Source organism: Mirounga leonina, unplaced genomic scaffold (genome assembly GCF_011800145.1).
Source record: "Mirounga leonina isolate KUSES-001 unplaced genomic scaffold, KU_Mleo_1.0 Mir_152, whole genome shotgun sequence".
Lineage (NCBI taxonomy): Eukaryota > Metazoa > Chordata > Mammalia > Carnivora > Phocidae > Mirounga > Mirounga leonina.
In genome coordinates, this window is record NW_023270380.1 from 14,967,512 (window position 1) to 14,980,510 (window position 12,999).

Sequence of the window (12,999 nt, forward strand, 5' to 3'; positions counted from 1 at the left end):
TATCATAAAAGCCATCTATGAAAAACCTTCAGCGAAAATCATTCTCAATGGGGAAAAAATGAAAGCTTTCCCCCTTAGGTCAGGAACGTGGCAGGGATGTCCACTATCACCACTGCTATTCAACATAGTATTGGAAGTCCTAGCCACAGCAATCAGACAACAAAAAGAAATCAAAGGCATCCAAATTGGCAGAGAAGAAGTCAAACTCTCACTCTTTGCAGATGATATGATACTTCGTGTGGAAAACCCAAAGACTCCACCCCAAAACTGCTAGAACTCATACAGGAATTCAGTAAAGTGGCAGGATATAAAATCAATGCACAGAAATCAGTGACATTCCTATACACCACCACCAAGACAGAAGAAAGAGAAATTAAGGAGTCGATCCCATTTACAATTACACCCCAAAACATAAGATACCTAGGAATAAATCTAACCAAAGAGGCAAAGGATCTGTACTCAGAAAACTATAAAATACTCATGAAAGAAATTGAGGAAGACACAAAGAAATGGAAAAACATTCCATGCTCATGGATTGGAAGAACAAATGTTGTGAAGATGTCAATGCTACCTAGAGCAATCTACACATTCAATGCAATCCCCATCAAAATACCATCCACTTTTTTCAAAGAAATGGAACAAATAATCCTAAAATTTGCATGGAACAAGAAAAGACCCTGAATAGCCAGAGGAATGTTGAAAAAGAAAAGCAAAGCTGGCGGCATCACAATTCTGGACTTCAAGCTTTATTACAAAGCTGTAATCATCAAGACAGTATGGTACTGGCACAAAAACAGACACATAGATCAATGGAACAGAATAGAGAGCCCAGAAATAGACCCTCAACTCTATGATCAACTAATCGACAAAGCAGGAAAGAATGTCCAATGGAACACAGACAGTCTCTTCAACAAATGGTTTTGGGAAAATTGGACAGCCACATGCAGAAGAATGAAACTTGACCACACACAAAAATAGACTCAAAATGGTTGAAAGACCTAAATGTGAGACAGGAGTCCATCAACATCCTATAGGAGAACACAGGCAGCAACCTCTTTGACCTCAGCCGCAGCAACTTCTTCCTAGAAACATCGCCAAAGGCAAGGGAAGCAAGGGCAAAAATGAACTATTGGGACCTCATCAAGATAAAAAGCTTTTGCACAGCAAAAGAAATAGTCAACAAAACCAAAAGACAACCTTCAGAATGGGAGAAGATAATTGCAGATGACATATCAGATAAAGGGTTAGTATCCAAAATCTATAAAGAACTTCTTAAACTCAACACCCAAAGAACAAATGATCCAATCAAGAAATGGGCAGAAGACATGAACAGACGTTTTTCCAAAGAAGACATCCAATTGGCCAACAGACACATGAAAAAGTGCTCAACATTGCTTGGCATCAGGGAAATCCAAATCAAAACCTCAATGAGATACCACCTCACACCAGTCAGAATGGCTAAAATTAACAAGTCTGGAAATGACAGATGTTGGCAGGGATGTGGAGAAAGGGGAACCCTCCGACACTGTTGGTGGGAATGCAAGCTGGTGCAGCCACTCTGGAAAACAGTATGGAGGTTCTTCAAAAAGTTGAAAATAGAGCCACCATACAATCCAGCAATTGCACTACTGGGTATTTACCCCAAAGATAAAAATGTAGGGATCCAAAGGGGTACGTGCACCCCAATGTTTATAGCAGCAATGTCCACAATAGCCACACTGTGGAAAGAGCCAAGATGTCCATCAACAGATGACTAGATAAAGAAGAGGTGGCATATATATACAATGGAATATTATGCAGCCATCAAAAGGAATGAGATCTTGCCATTTGCAACGATGTGGATGGAACTGGAGGGTATTATGTTGAGTGAAATAAGTCAAACAGAGAAAGACATGTATCATATGACCTCACTGATATAAGGAATTCTTTTTTTTTTTTTTTAAGATTTTATTTATTTATTTGACAGAGAGAGACACAGTGAGAGAGGGAACACAAGCAGGGGGAGAGGGAGAGGGAGAAGCTCCATCCCAGGACCCTGGGACCACGACCTGAGCCAAAGGCAGACACTTAATGACTGAGCCACCCGGGTGCCCCTGATATGAGGAATTCTTAATCTCAGGAAACAAACTGAGGGTTGTTAGAGTGTTGGGGGGTGAGAGGGATGGGGTGGCTGGGTGATAGACATTGGGGAGGGTATGTGCTATGGTGAGCAGTGTGAATTGTGCAAGACTGTTGAATCAGAGATCTGTACCTCTGAAGTAAATAATACATTATATGTTAAAAAAAAAAGAAGAAGAAGAAGATAGCAGGAAGGGAAGAATGAAGGGGGGTAAATCGGAGGGGGTGATGAACCATGAGATACTATGGACTCTGAAAAACAAACTGAGGGTTGTAGAGGGGAGGGGGGGTGGGAGGATGGGTTAGCCTGGTGATAGGTATTAAAGAGGGCACATTCTGCATGGAGCACTGGGTGTTATACACAAACAATGAATCATGGAACACTACATCAAAAACTAATGATGTAATGTATGGTGATTAACATAACATTAAAAAAAAAGATTTAATTACTCTTAGTGACAGGAAGAGGAAACCCAATATATAGCCCGACAAGAACTATTATCCTTGAAATCATGAGACAATCTGTGTATATCACAGTGATTCAGAAGTATTTTGTAGCCGTTATTGTGATTGAGATTGAGAATTCAGTGGTGAATCTGGCACTAAAGAGTTTCCTCAAGAAACTCGGTACCGTGGAATCACAATCAGGCAAGTAAATAAGACTCCAGGAGGATGGGAAGAGAAACTAAGCAGGATTGGGTGGTCCAAGGATTATTTCAGGGGAGTCTTAGTCTTTAGACTGAGAGGTAAAAGTTCTGATGCAATTATTATTTCTTAAAAATCACTGACATGATAACCTAAGCAAATGTCTTATTAACCTTTAATATACTCACAGATAAGGCAATTAACTTGGGCACTTAATTGTACAAAATTCTCAGGGGTCTAAGAACAGAAATGTCAGATTTCACATGTAAATCAGAGCCCAGTAGGAGAGTTAAGATTTGGCATACTGAATTCTTGGTGAGTTGATGTTTCTCTAATCCTTGATTTCTTTTTCCTGGCTTAATTACTTCTTGGTAACATCTAACATTTTATTTCAAGAAGGATGATGCTTTAAAAAGACTGTCACCCCAGAACATGATCTGAGGTTTTAAGAAATCACATTAATTTCCCCACATCAGATTGCTTATGAACAGCCTCTTCTCCATTTTTCTGTTTCTTTATTTATAATAACCTTCTTCTACAATGTAGTCATTTTACTGTGGAAAATTTAATCCACATCATATTTGAGTATAGTCTCTCCCTGATGAGCTTGATAATAGGTATTTGTTATTTGTATTTAAAATAATTGCCTCGGGCGCCTGGGTGGCTCAGTTGGTTAAGCAACTGCCTTTGGCTCAGGTCATGATCCCGGAGTCCTGAGATCGAGTCCCACATTGGGCTCCCTGCTCTGCAGGGAGTCTGCTTCTCTCTCTGACCCTCCCCCTCTCATGCTCTCTCTCTCTATCTCATTCTCTCTCTCAAATAAATAAATAAAATCTTTAAAAAAATAAAAAAAATAAAAATAAAATAAAATAATTTCCTCAGGGTCACCTGGGTGGCTCAGTCGTTAAATGTCTGCCTTCGGCTCAGGTCATGATCCTGGGGTGCCGGGATCAAGCCCCATCGGGCTCTCTGCTCAGCAGGAAGACTGCTTCTCCCTCTCCCACTCCCCCTGCTTGTGTTCCCTCTCTCACTGTGTCTCTCTGTCAAATAAATAAATAAAATCTTTAAAATAAAATAAAATAAAATAAAATAATTGCTTCATACAATCTCTTTTCCTAAGAAATTTGAAAGTTAATCCTTTGACGGCATCCATAAATATTTCTCTCGTAATTCCATAATTCTAAAGGGATTAATGTATTTTATTTAATGGGCCTGGGCATGTCCATTGGACCAGGGCAGATGATTGATCACTTGGTCTTCCTCTTATCTATAATGGAAAAGGCAGAGCCAATCTGATTGGTAACATCCTGACACCCATTAAGACTTGCCCTGTTGGCGCTCACGGATGTTGGGCCTCAGTGGCAGAGAACCCCGCTTCCTCTCGCACCTGCCAAAGCTCGGAGTGTCCTTGGTTCCTGTCAGCTAAACATCCAGCACTGCCCCCCTCTCCTTATCTCCCTCCCTCCCTCTCCTCCATACTCCCCCACCCGCACCCCCAGCTTCTTTGCCTAAAAGCAAGAAATCAAGGCAGTCTTTGCTGCAGGTTGTTCTCTTGTTAAGGTCAGAAGAAGTAAAAATTCCTAGTTTGGCTTCAGGCCGAAGCTGTGTTCCACCTGTCAGTTTTCTCCCCAGACAGAATCTGCACTGTGATGTATTGAGTGGCTTTATATCTTACATAGTTTCAGGGCTGTGAATATATACTTTTTTGTGACGGAACTCAGGAAGGGAGGACGGGGAAGACTGAGGCCCTTGAGGTCCAATGCAATGTGATAAAAGAAGTATATTCATTAATTTGGGAGAGAACTACACAATCAATTAAAAAAAAATGTTTCTTCTGTGCCGACCCCTTGCTGTGCATGTCAGAGTTAATGAGATTATCAAAGCATAGTCCAGAAGCTGAGGTTTTTTAATCCCAGGCATTCACCTGCGGAACAACAGAAACACATGCCGGCGAATGCAGAGCCGGAGTTCAGGGAGTTTCTTCTCACCAAAGGAATTTCTGCTGAACCTTGGAGAAAATGGTCTCAAGTAATAGGACAATTGGGTTGGGGAAACTGGCTTGACTTTCATTTAAAATGCAAATCTAGCTTCCTTCAAAAGAAAGTTTGGCTGGTCTTGAAATATTAAGTATATAAGATATGATTACAAAAAGACATATGTGAAATATTAACATTTTTTAATTGGCTGATATTTAATTGACTCCTTGGGGAAAATGCCTTAAGTTAATGTTAAGAAATCAACTCCTCTATACTTGCATGCATCCAAAGTCTTCAATTAAACACCACTGATTAATCATGAACTAGTTAAAACTTAGTTTATTCTAGAAATGTAATCTACAGAGTGGTCTTTGAGAATGTTCCTTCTGCTGTGATATTTCTAAGAAATTTAACGATGGGGAAATCTTTTTTTTTTTTTTTTAAGAGAGAGAGAGTGCAAGAATGGGGGGGAAGGTGCAGAGGGAGAGAGAGAATCTTAAGCAGGCTCCTCACCCAACAAAGAGCCAACGCAGGGCTCGATCTCACAACCCGAGATCATGATCTGAGCCAAAACCAAGAGTTGGATGCTTAACTGACTGAGCCACCCAGGTGCCCCTGGATGGGGAAATCTTATCATCTTGAGTTTTGTCTACTGAAAAGCAGATATAAAATTGCAATCTCAGTTTCTGGATGATTGCATGATACAGTGAGTCTGTCCCTAACACATCAGTTATTAATATTGGGAAAATACATATTTCTTCTTTTATAAAAAGTAATCATTGTGGATCAAGTGGTACAAAAAAAAAAAAAAAGGGCTACTCCTTGTGAGTCATAAGAAATCATGTGATAACTAAAAGTAAGCTGTAAGCGCCCCACCTGAATTGATATAAGGTCGGGTCAGACACCTCTCTTGCTTGTGGGTCAGATGGCTTCTTTTGAAGAGTGTTGGGAGGCACAGGGGAATTGAGAAAGCATGCAAGTTACTATACTTTTCAGGGATAAATTGACTTTGCCAAATGTTTTTGTGCAACAGCAACTGTCCCTCATTCTTTCTCTTACTAAGTAAAATTTTTCTATGATTCTACAGGTTATCCCCTTCTGACGGTGGCTGTCAACTTTGGCTATGCGTTAGAATCCCATAGAGAGGCTTTAACTGGAATGCTCAGGCCGCACCCTGGACCATGTAAATCAGAATCTCTGCCTATGTGAACAAAATATTGGTCCTTTTTAGAGCACCCCAATGAATCCCAGGGGCATCCACATCTGAAAACCACTCTTTTGAGAGGATGAGGAGTCCCTCAATGAATAGTTATTTAGAATGGGAGCTCTCAGCCCTGTGTTCAAGGGTTTTTTAAAAGATGGTTTTGCATCTTATTCTTAAAATAGCACACATATGTGGGATAACTTTTAACAATAAATGTAAACCAGTCTTCCTCTTAGAGAGGAGTTTGAAAGAGGTTGCTTCCTCTGAATCTGAGACAAAGATTTTCTGTATCTTCCGAGAGGCAAAGCTACCTGCTCACCTACCTATTTTTGGTTGTTATGACACTTGGAGATGTCCACGAGGAAGCCTTGGTGCACAGATCATGAGTGGTTTGTGCAAGCCCGGCCTCTGTCCTTCACCCTCCAAGTGTGTGCGGACGAGCCATTGAAATGCTGTCAGTCTCGCACCTCGGTGGCTGTCGGTTAAGCATCCAACTCTTGATTTGGGCTCAGGTCATGATCTCAGGGTCGTTGGGATCAAGCCCCGCCTGGGGCTCTGTGTTCAGCATGGAGTCTGCTTGAGATTCTCCCTCTGCCTCTGCCCCTCCCCACTCACACTCTCTCTCTAAAAAAAACAAAACAAAACAAAAAATATTCTCAGTTTCAGTCCTCCTTTGGAAAGTAATTGGATTGCAATAAATGGTATGTGACTATTACCTTACAGCTTTGATTCTGTCTCCTTAGGGGATGCTTACATCTTCTCAAAGGTTAGATGCAGAGCCTTGTTCAAAAGCAAACCTTTTAATATTTTTAGTTTAAATAATTCATAAAATTCAGTCAGACAGAATGTCCTTTGATTCTCCCTTTTTTTTGCCTCTTGCCTATCTTATTTTATAAAAATCACATTGTCTATTCCCCAAAGTTTGAGGTGTGTTGGTTTCTATACTTCAGACAATTTGGCTGGCTATCCGTCTCTTGTTACCCTTCTGCTGTGCTTTGCCTACTTGATCAGCATTTCCTCTTGCTCTCAGCAAAATCACTGAAGTATTTTATGGTGGCTCCTTTCAATGTGGCAATTTGTGCATCTAGTCAAACGATGAAATAAGATCATCTTCAAACTGACAATAAACAAAAAATGAAATGCTATGTACTCAAACTGAACATATATAGCACACGTATTAAAAGTTTACTCCATAGATTTGGATCAGTCTAGGACAGCACTATCAAATTCTCAATCTCTGCTTATATTTTTAATTCAATAATTTATTTGTTTAGTGCATATTGTGAACCTGGAACTAAAAGAGTACAGTTCTTAAAATTCTCGGGTGCTTACAGGCTAAAGGAGAGGTAAAGAATGAAGACAGATAAAGGACAAGTAATTACTCAATTGCAATTGTAACAAATGATAATGGGGACCTATCTTAGAGTCTGGTAAAACTCTCTAAAAGAAGGACCTAAACCAATGTAGCACAAAAATTTCTCTGAGGAAATTATATTTAAATTTCAGAGTGTGGTAATTACTCTTAAACACACACACACACCGATGTGTTTCATTGTTTCTTTTTTTAAAATTTAAATTCAATTAGCCAACATACAGTAGTACATCATTAGTCTCAGATGTCATGTTCAATAATTTATCAGTTGTGTAAAACGCCCACTGCTCATCACATCACGTGCCCCCCTTAATGACCATCACCCAATTTGTTTCATTGTTTCTAAATTCAAACGTATATTGAGTTTCTACCATGTTCTTTCAAGTGTGAGAGGCTCTGTGAGGGATATGAAAATAGCCCTGTATGTAAGGAACTTATCTAATCAGAAAAGAAAGTCTCTCTGAGACATATATCATTTCAAGAGAGTCTATCCCTAAGTGTCAAATAGTACAGACAAGAGGTATAGTACTTTCCAGAGGAACGTGGCCTAACATGTATGCTGCTGGTCATTACCCTACAGTAGTGAACAGAAGAGTGAGTAGCTGCGCAGAATCAGCTGGGTTTTCATTGCTGGTCAGAATGGAGAAAAGATTACAAATAGTAATAAACGCTGGAATAAAACTTTGTATTGGAATCAGCTACAGAGAGGAAATATTTCGCAGAGGTTACTGATTGAAGCAGTTACATTGTGAAATTTTATGGGCCTAATAATAAGTATCAATTTCTGCCTGTCTATTTCAGGGAGAAATTAACACATCCTTACTGTGTGCTAAAACCATCATTGTGCAGGTTGTCTGACACCACAGTAAAAACCTCAATGGGGAGGGAGCTTAGGTGGCAAATAGATGGGATGTAGCTTTTCTAAGCAACCTATTTGTTGGCATCTTTTTGGAGAACACATTAATAAATTGATGTGTAAAAGGTGAAAATATGCACCCAAAATAGCAAATGTTTGTTGAAATAGCACAATGAATACTTGTTGAAATGCCAGGTTTGCCCTTCACCGAAAGTAGCATTTAGAAATACAAAGCTTTGAATAAATCTTGCATGCCTTGATTTTCATAAAATAGTTAACAGCCTCAAGTGAGGGTGCAGATGTGTGTGGGAAGGGGCAGAAGTGTGAGAAGAGGCTATTGGGAGAAGCCATATATAACTCAGATGACCAGAGATGCAAAAGCCCTTCAATATGAACCTGCTGTTTACAGTTCTATTTGGCAGAAGTAATTATCTTTACTTAGGGTAATAGATAATGTTAAGTCCGAGAGGAATTAAATTGTCCTTATGATAATAAACCTACTTACTCTTCTTACTCCAACATAACAAATCCAGTAGAGCAAATAGAGGACTTCCATTGCTCTCTATGGTGTAAGCGTATGACCTTGCTTCAATTACACTAATATACGAGAAGAAACTCATCAGAGTCTTACAGGCTCCTGTTTTCACAATTAATCTTGTTTTCTATATCTGTGTCCATATATGTTACCTCCTTCCTATTGTAATCAGGAGCTGTCCATACCTGGATTATAAAGCCTATGTGTAGGAAGCCATCCATTCTCAGTGATTCAGGATGCTTTTCTTCCAAAATTTTGCCCTCATTTCCTAAGTCATGATAATCCCACTTTAATTTATCCTTTCCACCATCATAGAAATAGGTGGTAATATCTCATACTTAATTTTTCTTTCATTCTCCATTGACCCCCACAGCACACTGCCAGCAAATGCCCATTTTTCTGTAACATTTCAGAGCTAAATTCTCCAAAGAAATTTTCTGTCTTCACTGCCTCCACATTCTTTCCTTGCATTTTTTCTTTTGAGTTCACTCTACTCAGGCTTCTGTCTCTACCATTCCATTGAAATGGCTCTTGTCAAGGTTTCCAGTGAGTTCTAGATTCTCCAACCCATGGTCAACATTCATGCTTATCGTACTCATCTACAATATCATACTCATCTCGCAGCTCTAGTAGCATCTGACACACTGGTTTGTGAGGTCGTAGCCCAGTGGCTCAGCCCCACTAAGAGACAGAGAAATAACCATAAGATTATGAAATTCATCCCCTGCGCCACAACTTATTTTGAATTTTTGGTCAGGCAATTTGCACATCTCCATTTCTTTGGTGTGGGTTACTGGAAAATTACTGTGTTCCTTTGGTGGTGTCGTTTTCATTGATTTTTCATGTTTCTTGAAGTCTCATTCATGCTGCTTTCTTCACGTGTGAGGAACCAGTCACTTCCTCTAGTCCTTACTGACTGGTTTTGGGTGAGACACACTTTGAACAGCCAGCCAAGTTGGGGATTCTGAGGCTCTCTCAGACTTCTTCTATGGATTTCTCCACTCCACACTTCTTGTGTCCTTTTGTGTGTGTGGAAGGTGGAGTGCAGGGTAATCCTTAAGAATCTCTCCCAATCCCTGCAAAGCCAGGCCGGGGGCTAAGTACCTCCATTTTGTTTTCTGTAGAGAGGTGCCTTGAAATGCTCAAGTTCATGTGCCCATCACCCCTGGTCCTGCAGATTCGAGCCAGCTTTCTGTGCATGTTTATGAGCTGTCAGCAAACATGCATTCTTGATAAAAACTATCATTAAATTAAGAATACAAAGGAACTTATGCAACCTATAAACCTCTAATCAGCACAGTATGGCAAGAAACAGAAAATCTGGCACACTTCCATGTTGGAAACAAAAAAGTGACATTGTTTTTATTTTTACAAAAAGTCTCATGGAAGCTATAAAAAACATCTAACAAAAAAGCTACTTGAACTAATACAGGAGTTTAGTAAGGTTGCAGGATACCAATTCAATACACAAAAAGTCATTTATAGACTAGCAACAGTCAGAAAGTGAAATTTAAAAATACTATTCACAGAAGCACCACACTTTAGCAGTGAAGATATAATGGCAGCAAATAAGCATACAAAGAGATGCTTGATGCCATTAGTGCTAAGGGACAGGCAAATTAAGAGCACAGCGAGATGTGTATACCTCTGCACATGCGTCAGAAAGGTGGAGCTTGACCTCAACAAGTATTGGTGAGGATGTGGAGCAACTGAAACGACCATCAAGTTCTGATGGGAATATAGAAAATTTAACACCTACCATACACTCCAGCCATTCCACTCTTAAGTGTTTACCCAGATGCCAGAAGGTGTGACCATAAAAAGACTTTACACCCAAGCTCACAGCAGGTGCATCTGTAACAGCCTCAGTCAGGAAGTGACCTGGATGCTGATGATCAGGTGAGCAGGAAGTGACCTGTATGTTCATGATCAGGTGAGTAGGAAGTGACCCGGATGCTCATGATCAGGTGAGCAGGAAGTGACATGCATGCTAACCATCAGGCAAACAGGAAGTGACCTGGATGCTGATGATCAGGCAAACAGGAAGTGACCTGCATGTTCATTATCAGGTGAACAGGAAGTGACCTGGATGTTCATGATCAGGTGAGCAGGAAGTGACCCAGATGCTCACCATCAGGCAAACAGGAAGTGACCTGGATGCTGATGATCAGGCAAACAGGAAGTGATGTGCATGTTTATTATCAGGTGAACAGGAAGTAACCTGGATGCTGATGATCAGGCGAGCAGGAAGTTAACCGGATGTTCATGATCAGGCAAACAGGAAGTGACCTGGATGTTTATGATCAGGTGAGCAGGAAGTGACCTGGATGCTCATGATCAGGTGAACAGATGAACAAACTGTGCTACATCCATGTAATGAAATACTCAGCAATAAGAAAAGAATGAAATATTGATACACAGTATAACTTGTGTGATTCTCAAATAATAATACTGAATAAAAGAAGCCAGATCAAAAAGTACATAAATTCTAGAAAATACAAACAAGTTTCTGGTTACTTGGAGATGAGTCATGGAGGTATGGAAGGCAGGGGTTACAATGGGGCACAATTTGGGGATAATAGAGATATTGATTACTATGACAGCTTTACATATGTGTCAAATTTATCAAAGTATACAACTTAAATTCTAAAAGTTACTTAAAATCTTATAATAGTATTTATGGAATAGAGAGCAAATAAATAAAACCACTCTTTTTAAAGACAAGATAAATTGAGCAGGCTGAAAGCAAATCTTGTGCAACTGATTTCCATGAGTAAGTGTCAAATTCCATCCTTAGGATTGAGTCCCAGCCTTGGAAAGGCTATATCCCTAAGATTATTATGGTTATCTATTTGTTCCATATTTGACTCTTCAAATGAGAAAGTATTCATCTCATGTAAACCTTTCCTGCAATATAGTTCTCAATGGAAATTAACCTGGCAAATATAATTTACATTTATGGGTTATTAATTAGCTCTGCAAAGAGTGTGCTTATTTTAAAAGGCTTGCTTAAAACACATAGTTACTTTAGATACAAAAATTAAAGATGCTAGGGGCGCCTGGGTGGCTCAGTCGGTTGGGCATCTGCCTTCGGCTTGGGTCATGGTCCCACGGTCCTGGGATGGGGCCCACATTGGGCTCCCTGCTCAGCGGGAAGCCTGCTTCTCCCTCTCCCTCTGCCTGCCCCTCCCCCTGCTTGTGCTCTCTCCCTCTCTCTGTCAAATAAATGAATAAAATCTTTAAAAAAAATTAAAGATGCTAGCAGCTTATTCATTTGCTTAATAGGGTGTTCTGGAACTGGATATCATCTCTCCTTTTTTTTTTTTTTAAGATTTTTATTTGTTTATTTAACAGAGATAGCACAAGTGGACAGAGCGGCAGGCAGAGGGAGAGGGAGAAGCAGGCTCTCCGCTGAGCAGGGAGCCCTATGCGGGGCTCGATCCCAGGACCCTGGGATCATGACCTGAGCCGAAGGCAGACGTTTAACTGACTGAGCCGCCCAGGTGCCCCGGATATCATCTTTTTGCAGTGATTCTCCATCTGTGTTCAAGCAGCTTAGAATTCAAAAAGTCCTTGGGGGCTCATAGGACGGCAGTGGGTGGGTAATGGAGTCAACAGAAGCAACATCCAAAGCAGACCTGTATGAGGTCAATAATGACAGACGAATCATAATACAAAGAATCTTTAAACATGAGCATACCTGAAAATAAACTATATGCTTATTATAATGAATACTGCTGCATAACCTTTTTTAAATGTACAAAGTGGTTTTGTTTGTTTGTTTGTTTAACCAAATATTGCAGCCACAATAGAATTACCTCGGTGAACTGGCTTGTCAGAGTTCAGAATATTTGGGGACACTTTCATTTTTTCCTGTAAAAGAACTTACCACCAACTCACCTAATTTATTAAGACATTTTTGTGGCAGGAAGACTCAGAGGGTTGAGGGGTGAGCTTCCTCTCATAACTTACATGTACAGTAACACGATTCTTAGATAAAACTGATTAAAATCGAGATTGTAGGTACCATGTAGATTATGAACATTACAATATCATCAATTATGCTTGGATTTTTTCCACCGTTGAGTAATAAAAAAATTAAGTCTGGCATAGAAAAAAATAAGCAGAAAAAGAAATTACTCACTCTTGAAAATGAGAGTTTTATTAGTACATTTGTCATGAGTTTTTCTATTGTACTAGTGCTATAGTACTAGCATTAGACTATTAGTAAAAAGTTAATGAGAATTTAGTTACACTGAATTAAGTCTGTTGTTAAATGTGTTATGCAGTCTA